General features: G+C 38.8%; 1 protein-coding gene across 4 annotated transcripts in view; it reads left to right on the top strand.

The window, feature by feature from the left end:
- Positions 1-21,271, top strand: part of DNAJC22 (DnaJ heat shock protein family (Hsp40) member C22) — a 75,672-nt gene that overhangs the window by 10,901 nt on the left and 43,500 nt on the right. Inside the window, exon 4 of one of the 4 annotated variants that reach the window (XM_074225994.1) lies at positions 11,435-11,683. The exons of 1 other annotated variant lie outside the window; for it this stretch is intronic. The gene's annotated coding sequence lies outside the window, so the exon portion shown is untranslated. Of the gene's footprint in view, positions 1-5,339; positions 11,684-21,271 lie in introns of those variants that run through there. 2 more of the 4 variants (XM_074225992.1, XM_074225993.1) reach the window with 2 other exon arrangements.

Genomic DNA, 21,271 nt, shown 5'->3' with positions numbered 1-21,271 from the left:
TTATGGATCAACCAATCTGCAAGGATTGATTAAGTGTTTAATATGTGTCCATACAATATATCAGGGGATAGGGATACAAAGATAAAAATGAAGAAGACCTGCCTGCAAGAAGTTTACCTTCTAGTATACCTTTTATTAAGGGAAACTACATTCATATATGGAAGGACATGCAAAATCCAGAGAATATCAAAGTAATATTTATTAGATGGAAGGGAACCACCAATAGCTTGGGGCATCAGAAAAGCCCACAAGTAAGCATAGGCTTGAATTTTTTTTCACTTTATTTTTTATTTTTATTAAAGATATTATTTGAGTTTTACAATTTTCCCCCAATCTTGCTTCCCTCCCCCACCCCCACCCCACAGATAGCACTCTGTCAGTCTTTACTTTGTTTCCGTGTTTTACCTTGATCCAATTTGGGTGTGATGAGAGAGAAATCACATACTTAAAGAGAACAGAATTCTCAGAGGTAACAAGCTCAGACAATAAGATATCTGTTTTTTTTTTTTCCAAATTAAAGGGAATAGTCCTTGTACTTTGTTCAAACTCCACAGCTCCTTATCTGGATACAGATGGTACTCTCCTTTGCAGACAGCCCAAAATTGTTCCCAATTGTTGCACTGATGGAATGAGCAAGTCCTTCAAGGTTGAATATCACTCCCATGTTGCTGTTAGGGTGTACAGTGTTTTTCTGGTTCTGCTCATCTCACTCAGCATCAGTTCATGCAAATCCCTCCAGGTTTTCCTGAAATCCCGTCCCTCCTGGTTTCTAATGTAACAGTAGTGTTCCATGACATACATATACCACAGTTTGCTAAGCCATTCCCCAATTGAAGGACATTTACTGGATTTCTAATTCTTTGCCACCACAAACAGGGCTGCTATAAATATTTTTGTACAAGTAATGTTTTTACCCTTTTTCCTCATCTCTTCAAGGTATAGACCCAGTAGTGGTATTACTGGGTTAAAGGGTATGCACATTTTTGTTGCCCTTTGGGTATAGTTCCAAATAGCTCTCCAGAAGGGTTGGATGAGTTCACAGCTCCACCAACAGTGTAACAGTGTCCCAGATTTCCCACATCCCTTCCAACAATGATCATTATCCTTCCTGGTCATACTGGCCAATCTGAGAGGTGTGAGGTGGTACCTCAGAGAAGCTTTAATTTGTATTTCCCTAATAATTAATGATTTAGAGCATTTTTTCATATGGCTGTGGTTTACTTTGATCTCCTCATCTGTAAATTGCCTTTGCATATCCTTTGACCATTTGTCAATTGGGGAATGGCTTTTTGTTTTAAAAATATGACTCAGTTCTCCATATATTTTAGAAATGAGTCCTTTGTCAGAATCATTATTTGTAAAGATTGTTTCCCAATTTACTGCTTTTCTTTTGATCTTGATTACATTGGTTTTATCTGTGCAAAAGCTTTTTAATTTAATGTAATCGAAATCATCTAATTGGTTTTTAGTGATGTTCTCCAACTCTTCCCTAGTCATAAACTGTTCCCCTTTCCATAGATCTGACAGGTAGACTAGTCCTTGATCTTCTAATTTGCTTATAGTATTGTTTTTTATGTCTATGTCCTGTAACCATTTGGATCTTATCTTGGTAAAGGGTGTGAGGTGTTGGTCTAATCTAAGTTTCTTCCATACTAACTTCCAATTATCCCAGCAGTTTTTAATCAAAGAGGGAGTTTTTATCCCAATGGCTGGACTCTTTGGGTTTATCAAACAGCAGATTACTATAATCCTCTCCTGCTTTTACACCTAGTCTATTCCACTGGTCCACCACTCTATTTCTTAGCTAATACCAAACAGTTTTGATGACTGATACTTTATAATATAATTTTAGATCAGGTAGGGCTAAGCCACCTTCTTTTGCACTTTTTTTCATTAAGCTCCTGGCAATTCTTGACTTATTTCTCCATATGAATTTACTTACAATTTTTTCTAACTCATTAAAGTAGTTTTTTGGAATTTTGATTGGTAGGGCACTAAGCAGATAGTTTAGTTTTGGTAGAATTGTCATTTTTATTATATTAGCTCTACCTATCCGCGAGCAGTTGATATTTGCCCAGTTATTTAAATCTGATTTGATTTGTGTGAGAAGTGTTTTATAATTGTTTTCAAAAAGATTCTGAGTCTGTCTTGGCAAATAGACTCCCAAATATTTTACACTGTCTGAGGTTACTTTGAATGGGATTTCTCTTTCTAGCTCTTCCTGCTGTTTCTTGCTAGACATATATAGAAAAAGTTGAGGATTTATGAGGGTTTATTTTATAACCTGCAACTTTGCTAAAATTGCTAATTGTTTCCAGTAGTTTTTTAGATGATTTCTTGGGATTCTCTAGGTAGACCATCATGTCATCTGCGAAGAGTGAGAGTTTTGTCTCTTCCTTCCCAATTCTAATTCCTTCAATTTCTTTTTCTTCTCTAATTGCTGATGGTAACATTTCTAATACAATATTGAATAGTAGTGGTGATAATGTGCACCCTTGTTTGACCCCTGATCTTACTGGGAATGCCTCTAGCCTCTCCCCATTGAATATAATGCTTGTTGATGGTTTCAGATAGATACTGCTAATTATTTTAAGGAACAGTCCATTTATTCCTACACTCTCTAGTGTTTTTAATAGGAATGGATGCTGTATTTTGTCAAAAGCTTTTTCAGCATCTATTGTTATGATCGTATGATTTCTGATAGGTTTGCTGTTGATATAATTGAGTATACTAACAGTTTTCCTAATATTTAACCATCCCTGCATTCCTGGAATAAATCCTACTTGATCATAATGTATTATCCTTGTGATGACTTGTTGTAGTTGTTTTGCTAAGATTTTATTTAGGATTTTTGCATCTATATTCATCAGGGAAATAGGTCTATAATTTTCTTTCTCTGTTTTAACTCTTCCTGGTTTAGGTAACAGTACCATGTTGGAAAGAGTTAGGCAGAGTTCCATCTTTCCCACTTTTTCCAAAGAGTTTATATAGGATTGGAACCAATTGTTCCTTAAATGTTTGGTAGAATTCACTTGTGAATCCATCTGGCCCTGGAGATTTTTTTTAGGGAGTTCAATAATGGCTTGTTGAATTTCTTTTTCTGAGATAGGGTTGTTTAGGTATTTAATCTCTTCTTCATTTAACCTGGGCAACTTATATTTTTGTAAATATTGATCCATTTCACTTAGATTATCAAATTTATTGGCATAGAGTTGGGCAAAATAATTTCGAATTATTACTTTAATTTCCTCCTCATTGGTGGTGAGTTCACCCTTTTCATTTATAATACTAGCAATTTGTTTTTCTTCTTTTTTTGAATCAAATTGACCAGAGGTTTATCAATTTTATTGGTTTTTTCATAATACCAACTTTTGGTTTTATTTATTAATTCAATGGTTTTTTTGCTTTTGATTTTATTAATTTCTCCTTTAATTTTTAGAATTTCTAATTTGGTATTTGATTGGGGATTTTTGATTTGTTCTTTCTCTAATTTTTTAGTTGTATGTTTAGTTCATTGATTTCCTCTTTCTCCAATTTATTCATATAAGCATTTAGAGCTATAATATATCCCCTGAGAGTTGCTTTGAATGAATCCCGTAGATTTTGGTATGTTGTTTCATCATTATCATTATCTAGGATAAAATGGTTAATTCTTTCTCCAATTTGTTTTTTTGGTCCATTCATTTTTTAAAATGAGGTTATTCCATAGGCTTGAATTTTGAAGTAAAGTAGGAATTCCAAAAGGGAGAGTTGAAGACAGGATGAATTCTAGGTAAGGATGACCAGCCTTTGCAAAAGCACAAAAATGGGAGATGGATTGTTGTTTATGCAAGAAACAGAAAGCAGACTAATTTGACTAGATTATAGAGCAAATGAAGGGAAGTAACATGTCATAAACCTGGAAATGTAGGCTAAGAGCCTGAAATATCAGAGGCATTTGTATTTGATCAGAGGGATAATAGAGAGCCAGGGAAGCTTAGTGGTACAAGGAACTCCCTGAGTTTGAATTTGGCTGTAGATACTTAGTAACTGTGAGAACCTGGGAAAATCACATAACCTTGTTTACCTCATTTTTCTCATCTGCTAAATGAGCTGAAGAAAATGGAAAGCCCCCCCAGTATCTTTGCCCAAAAAACCCCCAAATGAAGTTGAGAAGAGTTGGATATGATTAAATAATAGGAATCATTGGAACTTTTTGAGCAAAGGAAATGATAGGGTTGGGGCTGTCCTTTAAGACTATGAGAAATAAAAATGTCACACAAGGGGTTAAAATGTAATTGGGAAATATTTAACAAAATAATAAGTAATAGAACATAAAATGTTAATATGTGGTTTTCTAAGTCAATATGCAGTCCACAGGGATCCTTATATAAGATTTAGTAGTCCATTTCTATTTGTTTGAAACCATTGATATGGATGGATAAAAGAAGGAAGAGACTTGATACTGGGAGACCAATTAGATAGCTATTGCAATTATGTGAGGCAGATGATGATAAGTACCTGAATTAGGGAGTGGCTTTATGGGCAGAAAGATGGAGATAGAGAGAAGTTGTGAACATACACTTGATTCTAATTAGTGATTAATTGGATGGGGAGTGAAGAATTGAGGAAACCTCAGAGTTTCAAGAAAGGATGACTAGACAAATAATGGTATTCTAGAAGAAAATAGGGAGGTCAGAAAAAGAGATGGATTTTTTTAGGAGAGGAAATAGTGGATTTTCCAGGAAAATTGGGAGAAATAAATAAATAAATGTTAGTGTGACTTAGATATGAAAGGTCACATAAATAAATTAGAAGAATTGGAAAAAATTAATTTTAAGACCTAAGGGCTCATGACCAAATAAGGGATATAGAGGACTACTGAAGATAAATGGACAATTCTGTTTACATAATACTAAAAAGTTTTTGCACAAACAAAATCTAAGCAACCAAGATTAGAAAAGAGTCAACTGAGAAAAATTCTCTGAAGCAAATTTCTTTGATAACATGAAAATCTTCTCAAAATCACTAACAATTAGAGAAATGAACAGTAAAATAGTTCCAAGTTTGTATCTTGTATCTACCTGATTGACAAAATTGACAAGGAAAATGACAAAAATTAGATTGCTGAAAAACAAACTGTTGGGAAACCTAGCTATTCTGGAAAGCAGTTTGGAACTGTCCCCCAAAAAGTCACTAAACAGTGACTATTCTTTGACCCACCATGAGCACTGCTAGGGTTATACTGTAAAGAAATGGAAGAAAGAGGAAAGGGCCCCTTTGTATGTAAGCATATGTGTGTGTGTGTGTGTGTGTGTGTTTAATACATGTATATTATACTATAGCATCTCTTGTTGCAGTGGCAAAGAATTTGGAATTAATGATATTCCCATCACTTGGGGAGTGACCAAACCATTTATGGTATCATGAAGAGGATGGAATACTATAATGTCTTGAGAAATGATGAAGGGAATAGTTTTGGAGAAGCCTGGAAAGAACTATTTCAGAGAACAAAGAGAATGATTTACGTCATAACAATACTTTAAAAAGAGGAACAACTTTGAAATACATAAGATCTCTGATCATTAACACAAGGACTAACCATAATTCCAGAATGAAGCATTCTACCTACTTCTGACAAAGATGTGATAGACTTAAAAATGTAGAATGAAACTTAAATTTTTGGATCTAGGTAATGTAGGAATTGGTTTTACTTGACTTTGGATATTTATTACAAATGTTTTTTTTTCTTTCTCTAATGTTAGAGAGGGAAGAGAAAATGCTTCTTAAATTTTTTTAAAGGAATATTGGGAGAAGTATCATAGGACTGAGATCTTGGGCAGCCTCAATTATCCTACAGAATGTTTTAAGTTGCTTCCTTTCTCTTCATAGTACTATTCCGCAGTCTTATTTTTTGATTGCTAATTTTTTTAAAGTTTAAAACAAAAGCCTGCTCCATGCATTCCATGGAACATATTCAGAGTTGTCCTTCCTGGTTGGGGTGAACTTTGGGACCTGCTTCTTGCTACACACGTTAAAAGGACTTAGTATTTGAGGATGATTGACAAGCTCAGTGTGACTCTTTGCTTCCATCCTATCTAGTTTAGATATAATAGACACTTCTCAACAAACACTTTTACGAAAATCTCTTGAAAAACTTGATATTAATGTTAACAGAAAGGCTATGACTTTTATGTAATATAATTGAACAGGATTTTTTTTTTTGTCCCTCCGTGTTGTCTTTGTTTTATTTTTAATCCAGAAAAACAGGATTTGAATTTGAGGTATTGTGAGATTTTACCATGATGGAAGTCTTAGGATCCAAGGGGTTTGAGAACTAACTGGCAAGCTGAAATTTGTAGCTGAGGACAAGTATTCCTTCTTAACCCAGAAAGAAATTTAGATTCTTTCTGATTCAGAAACCAGATTTAAGTTACATGAAGGAGTTTTAAAAGAGACAGTCATGGTCTGTGAGAGAGAATGGACTGAGAAGAGTAGAGACTAAAAATGCCGATCAGGACTGAAGAAATTGGATTGGAAAGAAATAGTGATACAGGGGACACAGGTGAAACAAGAAAATGAAAAGAGAATTGAGCTGTGGTGGATCTGCAGGCATCTAAAAGAAAATTCAGATTTAAGTTGATTAAGATGGGAAAAGTTCCAAAAAGTTCACTCTTTCTATAATCTTCCTCTTCCTTTTCCTGGTCAGTAATAGGCATTAATAAAACATTCTGCTTCTCTTTCCTGTATCTTGATTTTTGCCTTAAATTTAAAGAAGCAAACAGCTGGAAATGAATAAAATTTAAAATAGGGCAGACTTAAAGCACCCTCTGAATGTTAGATTTTTCCTAATTGAGGGCTCTGATTTAATGTCAATAAACATTTAGTTTGATAAAACATCATTTGGGATGGGTGGGGGAGAAGAAGTGAACCTGAGGACTATTATACTGCCCTTGACTAAAATTGTGTTAACATAGTGGTTCTTGCAGCTTCTGATTTTGAGAAAAAGGAAGTAGGCAGGTGGGGATCAATGAATGATTCAGCTCTTCCTTTCCTAGAAAGTAAGAGGAAACAGAAAAGAGCAAGTACTATATTTGGGGACAGTTCATCTGTTATATATCTAATATCAGGCACATCATTTAATCTATCCCAGTCTCATTTTCCTCTACCAAATAGGATAATGCCTACAGTCATTTCATACAATTATGTGGATCAAATAAAATGATATATGGAATATGCTAGTTCATAAAGTGCTATATAAATGTCAGTTAGTACTATCATTTCCTGACGGTTTGTCATGGGGGAAAAGGCTTTATTTATTTAGATTGGAAGACTATCCATATTGGTTATGCTTTTGTGATTTTTCTAGTTGGATCTGTTTCTTCATCTGCAAAATCTGTAGATTGGTCTCAATGGAATTCTATGGTCTCTTCTAGTTCCAATTTCTGTCATTCTATGAAAAACATTTAGCCTATGCTCTATTCTTTCTTTTTATTGGCTCTCTTCCCTGTTCTGAAATAGAATTACCAAAATTACTCCTTCAAAAGATATTTCCACATAAATTTGGTGTCCTATGAAACAGACTGAACACTTTTACACAGTTTCGTCCTCAAATCATTTTAGAATTTAGAAGCTAACCCCTTCCACGAAGGACCTTGATTCCGTTTCATGATTGTAATAAGCTGTGAAAGTGTGACTGCTGAATATGGCAGCAAGTTGATTTAGTCCATGGGAATATCATCACAAAGATATTTTGCCCCAAATCAGCTCATCTTTTTATCATTTCTCAATTTAGCCCCAATTTCCTTCCTTAAAGGATCTGCTCATTTCTACTGATGCTATTTTTCCTACCTAAAATGTCCTTCCCTTTCCTTTCTGCCCATTCTTATTTTATACTTCAAAGTCCAGCCTCACTGAAACCCTTCCTGACCCAACTCTATTATCTTAATTTTTTTCTTTAGAAACCTAGAATGTTAGACCTGCAAAGGTCCTCCTCATTGTGTAGATGAAACTGAAGCCCACATTAAATCTAAGATCATAAACTTTGAGACAGAGCCCAGGTCTTCTAATTTTTCTAAACACCTTTCACTAGATCAAATTTCTTGTAGTAGCTTTATTTTTTAAATGTAAGGGAAATTTACAATCCCTAGAACATTAATCTGAGGACAATCCTCTAAACTTACCAGATATGATGGAAATTTTCCTGTTCTGTGAAGCAGAGTCCAAATTAGGAAATATATAAATGTGCAATTGAAATAAAGGATGTTGGTTCCTTACTCTTCGCCCAATTAAATTTAAGAAGTATCGATGTTTATCTGTTGTGTTTTTCTCTATATTCTTGATAATTCATAATTTACTTTGGTTGACATGAAGATCTGGAAGCAAATGGAAATAATGTAGACTAAGTGGCATTTCTAGGAAAGACCTAAAGGTGGCACCATAAGGCTGCCACAAATTGTAAACTATCTAACCCAACTCTAGCTGGGGCTTTTTTTTTTTTTTAATGGGTTTCATTTCTAGAATTAATTTCGACTGAGAGGGGAGGTGTTATTGTGTACAAGATTTAAATGTAGACTACTAGCCAGAGCAAGTTTCCACTCTATATTTATTAGGTGTCATTTGATCAGATAATGCCACCAATAAAGCTCTCCTTGGGAACTTAGGGATAACATGAGTCATTTTGGTGACATATGATGTCTTGGATTCTTTCAGTTCTGCAATGCAATGACTTTTGCTCCTTTTGTCAGACTTGATTTTTTTTTTTTATCTAACCCACACTCCTTCCCTTTCTTCTCCCTTTACCCCCCCCCCCCCCCATTTCTGCACTGGAATGAAATTTTCTATATGAAATAAAAATGAGAAAAGGGCTATATAAATTTAAAACTTGTCCAGTTATATACCAATAATTCTTTAATCTCCTTGTTTTCCTCTTCAACCTCTTTTCCTCTCATCCTCCATACTTCCCAAAGTCCTTTTGCTATGGTTGACTATCTCCATTTCTGCCATAAGCAAATATTTAGAACTCCCTGGTTCTACAACCACCAACTGGTTTACCCAGGATAAAATAGCATTCTTATTAAGAAAATGTTACATTGGTAGCTTAACCCCTTCCATGAAGGACCTTAATTCCATTTCATGATTGAAATAAGCTATGGTATGGCAGTAATTTGGTTTGGTCCCTGGAAGTACCATCACAAAAATATTTTGCCCCAAATAAGCTCATCTTCTTATCATTTCTCAATTTAGTCCCAATTTCTTTCCCCAGAGGATCTGCTCATTCCTGCTGATGCTAATTTTCCCACCTAAAATGTCCCTCCCTTTCCTTTCTGTCCATTCATATTTTATACTTCAAGGTTCAGCCTCAATGAAACCCTTCCTGACCCAACTCCATTCTGAAGTGACTGATTCATCAGTCTTCTAAGAATTCCTTTTCTACTCTTACTAATTTACACTTTCTCTTGTCTTGAAGTTACTCTTTAGTTCTCATCTGACATCTTGTCTCATCATCTTGTAATCTTTTGGAGGGCAACTTGTCTTATATTTTCTGTGAATATCACAGAGACCCTTTATAACTCTTCACTTTTTTAAATGTCATTTTATTTTTTCAATTACATGCAAAGAGAGTTTTCAACATTTCTCTTTTGGTAAGCATTTGAGTTCCACATTTTTCTCCCTCCCTCACTTCCTCTTCTCCCCTTCTCATGACAGTGAGTAATCTGATATAGGTTACACATGTACATTCATGTTTAACTCCTCATTTAATGAATTAATGATTGAGTATATATACAAGCTGAAATTCTATCAGAAATATGATCACAACACTATAACATATCCTTCTCAGCCATTAGTAATGTCTTAACAAAGGTCAAATGCCAGAAATAAGGCCACTACTTGTTCTAGCTCTGCCACTGAATAGCTGTATAGACAGAAGTCATTCAATTTCTTTGAGTTTGTTTTCTTTGCATAGAGTGCTATGATTTAAGATAACAGAATTGTTCTGGTGAGGAGGGTTAGATTATTTTCCTCATTCTTTCTGAGGTACTCCAACTTCCCTTCTTGGATATGGCTTTCTTTCTGGATCCCTCCTTCATTCCAGTCCTCCAGAGGAATGACTTTTCTTTCAGGACCACCTTGGGAAACCAAAAGGAAGAGAAAATGGTCAAAAAGCTACCTTTCATCCTCACTTCAGCTCATCACAGCCATGTTCCCACCAAAACTGTGACTCATTATCCAGGATTGATCCAGCTCTACATTTACTCCCAGGTTTGGGAAATTAAACTATGTGAATCAATAATTCTCTTTTGTCCAGCTCAAGTAATTTTTCTAGCATTTTTTTTATACCACAGCTGTAAAATTTCTCTTTCTTTTAGTCATCCCACCCCTTCTGCTGAATTTGATTAATAAAACACATGGATTAGAAATGCAATGGTTAACCATTTTCATCTTAATAACTAATTTTAAAACACAAAGGAAATATAAAACAAACTCTTAAGAATCAGAGATTGTACCTTTCCAGAGAGAATGGGAAGGAGAATGAACAGGAAACTGAGGAATCACTAGTCTGTTTGCAGTAGCATAAACCATTCCATCTACTCAGTGTTTACTCTCCTGTATAGTTGACCAAGCAATTAAAAAAAAAACTTTTCTTTTTTTTTGTATTTTTCCAAGAAAACAATGTAATATAGGCTAGGCCAAACAATTCTTGCATTAGTATCCAGGCACTACTGATCTGGACTCTGCACTCACTCTGGTGTAACAATTTTCCCACTTACCCTTCCCAACTGTCCTTGGCATCCTTGGGCTAAGAAGTCTGGAAATCACCACTCTGCCACTGACCTAGGTGCCTCCAGAGATCCAGGCACCCCATGGGCTGTTCCTGGATGGACTGGAGCTGGTTTGCTGGGGGACTACTGCAGCCCTTTCTAAGCCTGACGTAACAGACCTCTCCTGCAGATCTTCCAAATTGTTTTGGGATGGAAAATTGTTTCATTCAGTCTTTTTGTAGGTTTTTCCAGTTTAGAATTTGCTTAGAGCGATTGTTTAAAGAGATTTGGAGTGGTCTGGGGGAGAGCTTGTGGGAATTCCTGCCTTTATTCTGCCATCTTGACTCTACCTCCCTAGTGAATGGTCTTATTTTCTTTAAATATTGACTGATTTGATCTCCTTGCTGTCCAAAGGGCTCTCTAGTACCACAATTTGAAAGCATCTATTCTGCAATGCTAGCTTTCCTTATACAGCCATACATTGCTACTGGGAAAACCATAGTTTTGACATTTCAGACATTAATCAGCAAGGTAATGTCTCTGCTTTTTAATATGCTGTCCAGATTTGCTTTAGCTTTCCAAGAAGCAAGTATCTTTTAATTTCACAGCTGCAGTCTCTGTCTGCAATGATCTCTGAACCTAAGAAAATAAGATCTGACTCTGCTTCTATTTCTTTTCCCTCCATTTGCCAGGAAATAATGGGACCAGTTGCCAAGATTTTTGGTTTTTTGATACTAAGCTTCAAGCCAGTTTTTACACTCTCCTTTTTCACCCTCATCAAGAAGTCGCTTAATTCCTGTTCCTTTTCTTCCATTAGAGTGTCAATATTTGCATATATGAGATTGTTGATATTTCTCCTGGCAACCTTAATTCCAGTTTTTGATTCATCCAGCCTGGCATTTTACCTGATGTACTCTGAATATAATTTAAATAAACAAGGTGACAATATATATCCTTGTATTCCTTTTCCATCTTAAACTAATCAGTTGTTTCATGTTTAGTTTTAAGTTACTTTTTTCAGATGAGTTAAGATGATTTATTACTCCCATTTCTTTGAGGATTTGCCACATTTTATTGTGATCCACATAGTCAAAGATTCTCCTCTGTCTCTCTCCACATATATATATATATATGTATATAATTATATATATATCTATATATTTCACATATATACATATATATAGACATATATACACACATACCCACACATATCTCAGAGACATTGTGGATTCAATTCCAGGCCATTGCAATAAATTAAATATCCCAATAAAGAAGTCACAGGAACTTCTTGTTTTCCTAGTGCATATAAAAGTTATGTTTATACTTTACTATAGTCTCTTAATGTTAGAGTGTAGGGTTAATAATGATATCAATGTACATACTCAATTAAAAATACTTTATTGCTAAAGAATGCTAACCATCATCTGAGCATTCAGCAAATCATAATTTTTTTGCTGGTGGAGAATCAAGCCTCGATGTTGATGGCCACTGGCTGATCAGGGCAATGGTTGATAAAGCCTGGGGGGTGCCCTGGTAATTTCTTAAATTAAGACAAAAATGAAATTTGTGACATAGATTGACTTGAACTTAAAGTCTTAGAGGTCACTGTAGGGTTATTAATTGGTCTAATTTTAATATTGTTGTGTTTTAGGAAATAGGCAGGCCTCAAAAGAGAGAGACAAGGAATAGTCATTCCATGATACTTATTAAGTTCAATAACTCCTATGGGCACAGTTGGTGGTGCCCCAAAACAATTAAAATGGTAACATCAAAGATCACAGATCACTATGATAGAAAATAATGAAAAAATTTGAAGTAATCTGAGAATTACCAAAATATGACAAAGAAATATGATGTGAGCATATGCTATTAGAAAAAAGGCACCAACAGAATCGTGGTTTCTACAAATCTTCAATTTATAATATCTGTGAAGTGCAATAAGATGAAGCTCAATAAAGATGAGATATGCTTATATAATAAAAGCTAAGGCAGACCAAGTGAAATAGGTCCATCCTTGTTGATCTTGGTATGTAGTCTTGGAAATAAAAAAATATATATTTAATCAGTTTTCCAGTAAAACAAACACATACATATACAGCTACAACAGAAATAAATGGATTCTTTCAATTATGCAAAAATGAATATAATCATAAAGATTTATGCAATACATAAGGATTCATCCTTATGATTGTATGTATATTTTTACATAATTGAAATGAATATATAAAATCATTCTAATTTTTTTAAAGCTTGGCATTATTTTATATAAAATGCAGGACTTATTTAACAAGGCATACTTAAGTTGGTACAAAGTGTTTGTGAGTAATGAATATTACATTACTGCTCTGTTTTATCTTAGCTTTGCCACCAAATCATTGAGTCACATTCATAAATTCCTTCTTTCTGGGCTCATATATAGAGTACCATGCTCCAGTATAATTGAATTCTCCAAAGGTCAAACCATGTCCAGACTATGTAGTTCATGAGGATGGGCACTACGTTTACCATTTCCAACCAACAACATTGACCTTTCTCCAGAGCTAAGCAGAGTGACTGGGGCATTTTTTTTTATTGTCCTTTAGTTGTTTGTTATTTCTGACTCTTTGTGACTCCATTTGGGGTTTTCTTGGCAAAGATACTGGAATAGTTTGCCATTTCATTCTCTTGCTCATTTTGCAGATGAGGAAACTGAGGCAAACAGGGTTAAGTGACCTTCCCAGGGTGAATGACCACAAGCACTCCCCTCTGCCCTGGAACCATAAGGAGGTTTCCTGCTTTGCTATGACAGTAAAGCTCCTTTTCCTGAAACTGGGACCAGACTTGTATCAGAATATGGGCAAAGCAACAGAGAACTGCCTCAGGGAAAGCAAAGGGGCCTCTGCAGTCTCCCCCAATCCCCTTACCATCCGTGGGCTGGATGGTCTGGAATCAGCTGCCAGGTGTCTCCCTGCCAGGTGATCCTGGTCTCCTGGGGCTGAGTCTGCTCTTGACTGGACTCCATGCTCACACTGGTATGGCAATTTTCCCACTGAGCTTCCCAATTATCCTGGGCAATTCCTGGGCTGAGAGGTCTGAAAACTGCCCTGCTGTCATGGACCCAGGTTCCCCCTAGGCTGTTCTGAATGGTTGGAGCCTGTTTGCTTCAGTATCCCAGGCTGTGCTGCAGGCCCTTTCTAACCCCAGTGCAGTAGACCCTTTCCTTGGATCCTCCAAGTTGTCCTAAGCTGGAAAATTGTTTCTGTGGAATCTGCCACACTAGAATTTGGTTAGAGTCATTCATTAAAGGTATTTGGAGTGGTCTGGGGAAAACTTTTAGGAATTCCTACCTTTACTTGGCCATCTTGACTCCACCTCAGCAATATTCATTCTTTAAAAAATTACAAAAAGGGAAAGTAAAACATGGCCTGAACTGCAAAAGAAGTAACTAAAGTTCTGGGGTATATGGGGTGTTCAAGAGGGCTAGCATCTCTGGTGTGAGGGTTTACCATCCTTTTTCAGGTGACTCATCCACCTTTGTTGTCCATCTTCACTAAACTCTTACCTGTGGCTCTAAGAAGCTATAGTATGCAGCATATACAGTGCCCACATCAATTTACTAGGGTAAATTGTCTCAGCAGACAGGCTAAACCAGGTTGAGGGCATCTGACAGGCCTCAAACCCTTCCATGAGTTAGGGGGCATGTCTGTAAATGTGAAGACTTCCCCCTGCAGATGAGAACCACTTGTTACAACCACCACGAAACAGGCATTGTGGAGCACTTAGAGCTTGGTCAATCATTGGAAAGACCAAGGTGGTCATCCAATGCATCCTAGGCCATGGCCAGTCATCTTGACTTTTGTCTCACTATGGTATGTTGTGACTTGGGAAGAGAGAGTGAGATTGATGACTATACAACTCTGACTTACTTAAATCCAATTCACATTCAAGTCAAGACTGTGATATGATTGGTCTTCTTCAAAATCAATGGAAGAACTGAAGTTCTAGAAACCAGCTCAATTTGACTTATTCTGGTCAAGGTCAGGCAGGAGAGCAGTCAGAGCCTCCCATAGGATCTTGGAGGAACTGAGGTCTCTGGGGATAAGTGTCCCTGAAAGCAGATGTAAAAACCCTTAAAAGCTTGGGACAGTGCACCCTTCACCCTGGAAGCAGAGCCCCACCTTAACAAAGAATTAAAAATCAAGTCATAGGCTGGGGAATGAGCAAACAGAAGAAAAAAATCTGAACCATAGACAATTATTTTGGTCCAATGGAAGATCAAAATACACACTCAGAAGATAATAAGATCAAAACTTCTATATCCATAGCCTCCATGAAAAATATGAATTAGTTTCAGGCAATAGAAGAGCTCAAAAAAAGATTTTGAAAATCAAGTAAGGATTAGGAAGAGAAATGAGAACAATTTGGGAAAACCATGAAAACCAAGTCAGTAGTTAGTTGAAGTAATTACAAAAAAAGTACTGAAGAAAATAACATCTTAAAAACCATTTTGAGGGGCGGCTAGGTGGCGCAGTGGATAGAGCACCGGCCTTGGATTCAGGAGTACCTGGGTTCAAATCTGACCTGAGACACTTAATAATTACCTAGCCATGTGGCCTTGGGCAAGCCACTTAACCCCATTGCCTTGAAAAATCTAAAAAAAAAAAACCACCCCAAACCATTTTGGGTTAAATGGAAAAAAAAAGCAGTCCAAAAGGCCAATGAGGAGAAGAAGATCTTAAAAAGCAGAACTGGACAGATGAATAAGGAGATACAAAAGCTTTCTGAAGAAAATTTCTTCAAATGTAGAATGAAGCTAAGGGAAGCTGATTACTTTGTGAGAAATCAAGAAACCATAACCAAAAGAATGAAAAACTAGAAGAAAAGTGAAATATCTCATGGGAAAAACAACTGACAAGGAAAACAGATCCAGGAGAGAAAGTTTAGGAATTATTGTATTACCTGAAAATCTTGACCAAAAAAAGGATCCTGGGCTTCATTTTTCAAGAAATTCTCCAGGAAAATTGTTCTGATCTCCTAGAAGTAGGGGGTAAAATAGAAGTTGGAAGAATACACTGATAATCTGCTAGAGATCTCAAAATGAAAACTTCCAGGAATATTATAAAATTTTATTAACTTTCAAGTCAAGGAGAAAATATTATAAGCAGCCAGAAAGAAACAATTCAGATATCATGGAGCTAACAGAGAGCATAATGAAAGATCTGGCAGTGTCTATATTAAGGGGCTTGTAGGGCTTGGAATATGCTATTCTGAAAAGCAATTGGATTTCAACCAAGAATGAACTACCCAGAAAAATTGAACATGCTCTTTCAGGGGAAAAGATGGACATTTAATGAAATAGGAGACTTTCAAACTTTCCTGATGAAATGATCAAGCTGAACAGAAAGTTTGATTTTCAAATACAGGATTCAGGTGAAGCACAGAGAGGGTAGATTGGAAGGGCAAACCATGAGGAATCCCTGATATTGAATTGCTTGTATTCCTCATGGGAAGATACTGATAATTCATATGAACTTTCTCATTTATTAGAGCAGTTAAAAGGAGCATATTTAGACAAGGCACAGGAAGGAGTTGAATTAGAAGGTATAATATATTAAAAAGATAGAATTAATGGGCAAGAAAGGAATGGACTGAGAGAAAGGGCAAAGAGAGGTTGAATGGGGTAAGTTATTTCACATAAAGAGGTAAGGAAAAGTTTTTGCAAAGAAGTGGAAGAGGGATGAGGTGAAGGGGAAGTGAGTCTTTACTTTCATCAGAAGTGGCTCAGAGAGAAACTAATATACACACTCAATTAGGTATAGAAATCTATCCTACCCTAAAGGAAAATAGGAAAGGAAAAGGATAGGGAAAAAGCATACAGGGGGAGTGGAGAGAGGTGTAGGTGATAGAAGAGAGGGAAGATTGTGAAGAGGGTAGTCAGATACAACACATTTTTGAGAATGGATAGGATGAAAGGAGAAAGAGAATAAATGGGGGTAGGGGGAAATGGGTGGGAAAAATATTGAAGCATTTTCTCTGATGGACTTATAATGCTATCCATCCCAAAGAAAGAGCTGATGGTGTCTGAATACAGACTGAAATGCACTTTTTTCCTCTAACTTTTTTTTGAAGTTTCTCTTTCTTTGTGTTTATTTTTACAATATGACTATTGTAGTGATGTGTTTCATGGCTACATATTTTTAACCTACAGAAAGTAACTTGCTTTCTCAATAGGGAGAGTGGAGTAGGCGGATGGGAGAGAATTTGAAACTCAAGACTTTGGAAGTAAACATTGAAACTTTCTTTTCCATGAAGCTCCAGTGAAAAAAAATTTAAAATAAATAAAAGAATGGATATTACTCCATAGGTATATGTAAAAGTTGTAGCTCTTATAGAGCACAGTTCAGTGAGCATTAATAAGATTGTAATAGCCAATGATAGGTTTTGCAAGTGTTTTCTGGTATTATTCAGGACTGTGATAAAAGCAGTTGAACTGAGGTATAAAGATGGAATGAAAACAAACAACAGCACGAATAGAAAATAAACAAAAACTCTAGAGGGACCTGAAAGTTTGAGGGACTATTACTACTTATTATTGTTGTTCTAATGCCAATAACTTCTTCGTTCAGGTTTGATGTTGGGATGAAATGAGGCACCCTAATCACTGAACATTTAACAAGAGTAGATTTACTTTGCCTTAACACAGCAAGAACATGCAATACAATTACAGTAGCATTTAGCTTCTCTGAGGATGGTGTACTTTGTCCCCATCTGGAAATGCATCTTATTAGTAATCATCAGGGTATATTGACTCATATGGTGTTAGGCACCTGCTAAGTCTAAGAGGCACAAACTCCACATGGCTGAGACTTTAAATGTCCACACATGCAATGGTGGAAATCACAGAGGTAAATTCAGGTCTGAGGACAGCAAAGGACACAGGGAATTTGGGTTCTGATATATTACTTACATATACTAGGATTCCATGGAATTTTCCATGGAATAGTTGGCTATTGATTCATATTGATTGAACTTGCAGTTCACTAAAACTTTTAACACTGTACTTCATCTTTTTACTTGAGAAGTTGTTTTTTGATATGTATATATGTATATATATGATTGGTTCATTATTGAAGAAGACCAAAGTGATATCACTAGATTAGAGAGAAGTTATAGACTGCAGCTGATCAGAATAATATGAGCTTGGAATGTGCATCGTGAGCATAATCCATGTGAACATCTGGGGTTGGGGTGTGTCATGAAATACAAAGAATCTGAAGAAGACAGTGGTAGCGTTTTCAAATAGAACAGAGGAGAGGAAGGGGGAAATGGGATATGGAGAAAACAAAGAATAAATGATGGAGGAGCAAAGGAAAATCATTAGTGTAGAAGTAAAGCAAAATATCCAATCTCTTTCCTTTGAGCTGTCTCAATTCTGCCTTGCTCTTGGAACACATCACCCTCTCTGATGAGGGCAAGCCATGCTGGGTCGTCCTTTGCCAATATATCCCATGTTGAACAACCGATTTCAAAGTTCTTGAAAGATCTCAGGGTATCCCTGTATTGCTTCTTCTGACCCCTCCCCTTGAGCCTTTGCTCTGAATTCTCCATAAAATATTCCTTTTGATATTCTAACAATGTGCCCAGCCCATTCTAGTTGTGTTCTCTCTGGGCAGGTTTGAATGCTTGTCAGTTCAGCTTGAGAAAGGACCTCAGTGTTCTTGCTCTCCTGTTTTTTAGTTTCACGGTTTCAGCCATGTTATCAACCTTCTTCGTGGAGGATAAAGACAGGCATCAAGGTCAGCTGTCCTACATTCTTCAACTTGAAAAGGCTACAGTCAAGACCAAAGTGGAGGGGTGTGGGTGCATGATCTTCTGTTTTCAGATGACCCAGTGCAGCTTCTGAAACTGAGATGCCAGCAAGTACGGATCACTCTCTGCTGCCTGTGCTGTGTGACCACACAGAACCGCACAGGTGCTCCTTGGGCCCACACCTCGCCATCCACGTGTGGAACCACTGGTTAGAGCAAAGGGAGGCGTTTTGAACCCCGAGGAGAAGCTCCCTTACCAGGGCAGTGTACTTTCCCGGGAAGTTCGCAGGAATAAGGAGGGAGACAAGGCATTCCAGAGCAAGCTTGGTGTTTGGGAAGAGAGACAGAGAAGAGGTCCACAGACCTCCTTGTTGTATGACTGAAACTTGTGGAGATCACCTGGCAGCACGTGTGCACACGTGTCATGGCAGAGACAACATGGTATCTGCACGCCGCCTCGCCCATCCTTTTTTCGCTTTGTGTCCTCGATGCCCGACAAGGGTAACTGACGGGTGGTCATCAAGGCCGTGGCGGCTGCATGCACCAGCCCCGGGCGGGCACACGCAGGCCCGCCGAGGCCACGCCCCCACCTGGCGGTTGCTCCGGGTTACCAAACATTCTCCCCCCCCCCCCCCCCCCCCCCCGGCGGCGAAGGAGGCTTCCGAGGCAAACCCAGACGAGGCAGAAGGGAACGGGAGGAAGCCAGGGGCGGAGCTGGAGCCCTCTCCGCGGCCGCTCCGCTTCGGTAAGCCCCGGGGGGGAGGTCGGCCCCGTGGCCGCGGCGCCAGCCGACGCGCGCCTCTACCGGCCGCCGGGCCGCGCGGAGACGGTTGTGCGCGTGCGCCGCGACGCCGCCCGCCGCGGACTCTCACCTAGGCTCCGCGAGCGCGCCTCCAGCCCGGGGGCGGGGGCGCGCCGGGGGGCCCCAACGGCCTCGAGCTCGGCGCCGGGTTCGCCCGCGCCGCCGCGGGCACGCGCCCGGCGCTCGGAGCGCTTGGGGCGCACGCGCGGATTGGGACTGTCGGGCGGGGCGGGCACATATCCCCCCGGAGGGGGTCGGCTTGGAGGCGCCGCGGCCGCTGCCCCTCAGCCCCGGAGGCGAGTCCCTGCGCGGCGCCCTGGGGCCCGGCTGAGGCGGGAGGTGGGGGAGGCGGCGGCCGAGGAGGCGGCGGTCCTCTCCTCCGGTCAGACCCCCCCGGGCGTCCCGGACGCGGAGCCCCGGCCCGGGAGGCCCCCGAAGCGGCAAGCGGCGGCGGGGGAGGGGCGAGGTGAGTGGGGGAGGGGAGGGAGGCAATGAGGGCGCCCGGCAGAGGCGCTGAGCGACCCCGGGGTGGGGGGAGGGCCCGGCCTGTGGCTGCGCCCTGGGAGGCGGCGGGCGGGGGGAGGGGAGGCGGTTAGGGCCGCCCCGGGCACACAATAGCGTCCTGCGGGGCCCGGAGCTCGCCGTGGTGGAGGGGCGCAGGGACTGGGCCGGGGCGGCCGCGCGGGGCTCGGGGGAGGGCACTGGGCGAGGCGGGGGGCGCAATCAGTGATGGAGGAGCCCCGGAAAACCTTAGTGTGCGGGAGGCGGGAGGCGAGACCTGTTGGGGAGGAAAGGGTAGGTAGACTGCTTCCTTTTGTTTTTTTCGGGTCCTTCAGGATGATTCTATTTATTTGGAATCCAGATCTTTCTCAGTCCTCACCCCCTTTTCTTTTGTAATTTGGTGATTATCTGTTCTGTGATGATACAGCATACACATAACATTTTCCCTATGCGCAATAGGTAAATGATGATTTTATATAAATTTCCTTTGGCTAGTAGACAGGAGCGGAGGGAAGAGTTTAGGGATAGGAACTTGGCTGACTTGTCAAGTTGCAATTCGGTGATCTGTGGCTCTGGTGAAGGCCAGGAGTTTGTTTCCTCTGCTAAATTAACTTGCCCCCCCCCCCCCCCGAAATGTATAAAGCAGCCCTGACAAAAAGCTAAACTAGGTCTGCCTTGTTCCAGTCATGTTGTCTCACTAGCAATGGTCCATTTATTTTATATACAAAATTGTTCGATTTCATGACAGTGATCCCACTTCTCTGGGTTGTTTCTTGATGGTAATACTTTTTATCTATCTTCCATTTTCAGAATGGTTTGAAAAGATTATGGGTATTTAAAAAATGTCTTATGACAGTCTAGGTTGAATTACTAACATTGTTTCTTGAAATCCTGTATATGGCTGTGTGTGGTCAGATATTTATAAATCTAGTTTAAAACTTTTTTCTTTAAGGTTCTGCTTTCTTAAAGTTGTTGGGAGATGATAAAGTTTATATCTTAGGAACCAAGCTAGTGACAATAAGCTACTTTTCACCTGTCCTAAAATTCATTTTATGTGTTTAGTGTTCTAAACAGCCTCTTCTCTTGGCAGCTTGCGAAAAGCAAATCCATTAGAGATTTGAGAATTTGATGTGTAGTGACTTCATTAATGACTGAACAGTCTCGTTACTAAAATCTTGATTGCTTGCTTGGTTTTTTATTTTCCTAGATTCTTAAGCAAGTTGCAATAGTAAATAAAATAAACTGGTTGAAACTCAGGCCAGATGAAATACTGACTCTGGTAAATTGGGGACACATCAGGGCTATTTGCTGAGTATCTTGCTATTTGTTGTTTGAGAGCACTTCCGTTAGCCCGTATTTTTTTGGCCTGTATCTGTGATTTTTTACTGTCTTAAATTTTTTTGATTCCTTTTGGTTCATTTCCAAATATATCCTTCTAG

The sequence above is a fragment of the Macrotis lagotis genome, chromosome 2, assembly GCF_037893015.1.
Source record: "Macrotis lagotis isolate mMagLag1 chromosome 2, bilby.v1.9.chrom.fasta, whole genome shotgun sequence".
NCBI lineage: Eukaryota > Metazoa > Chordata > Mammalia > Peramelemorphia > Peramelidae > Macrotis > Macrotis lagotis.
The sequence above is the reverse complement of the archived record's forward strand: the minus strand, read 5'-3'. Positions and strand labels throughout refer to the sequence as shown.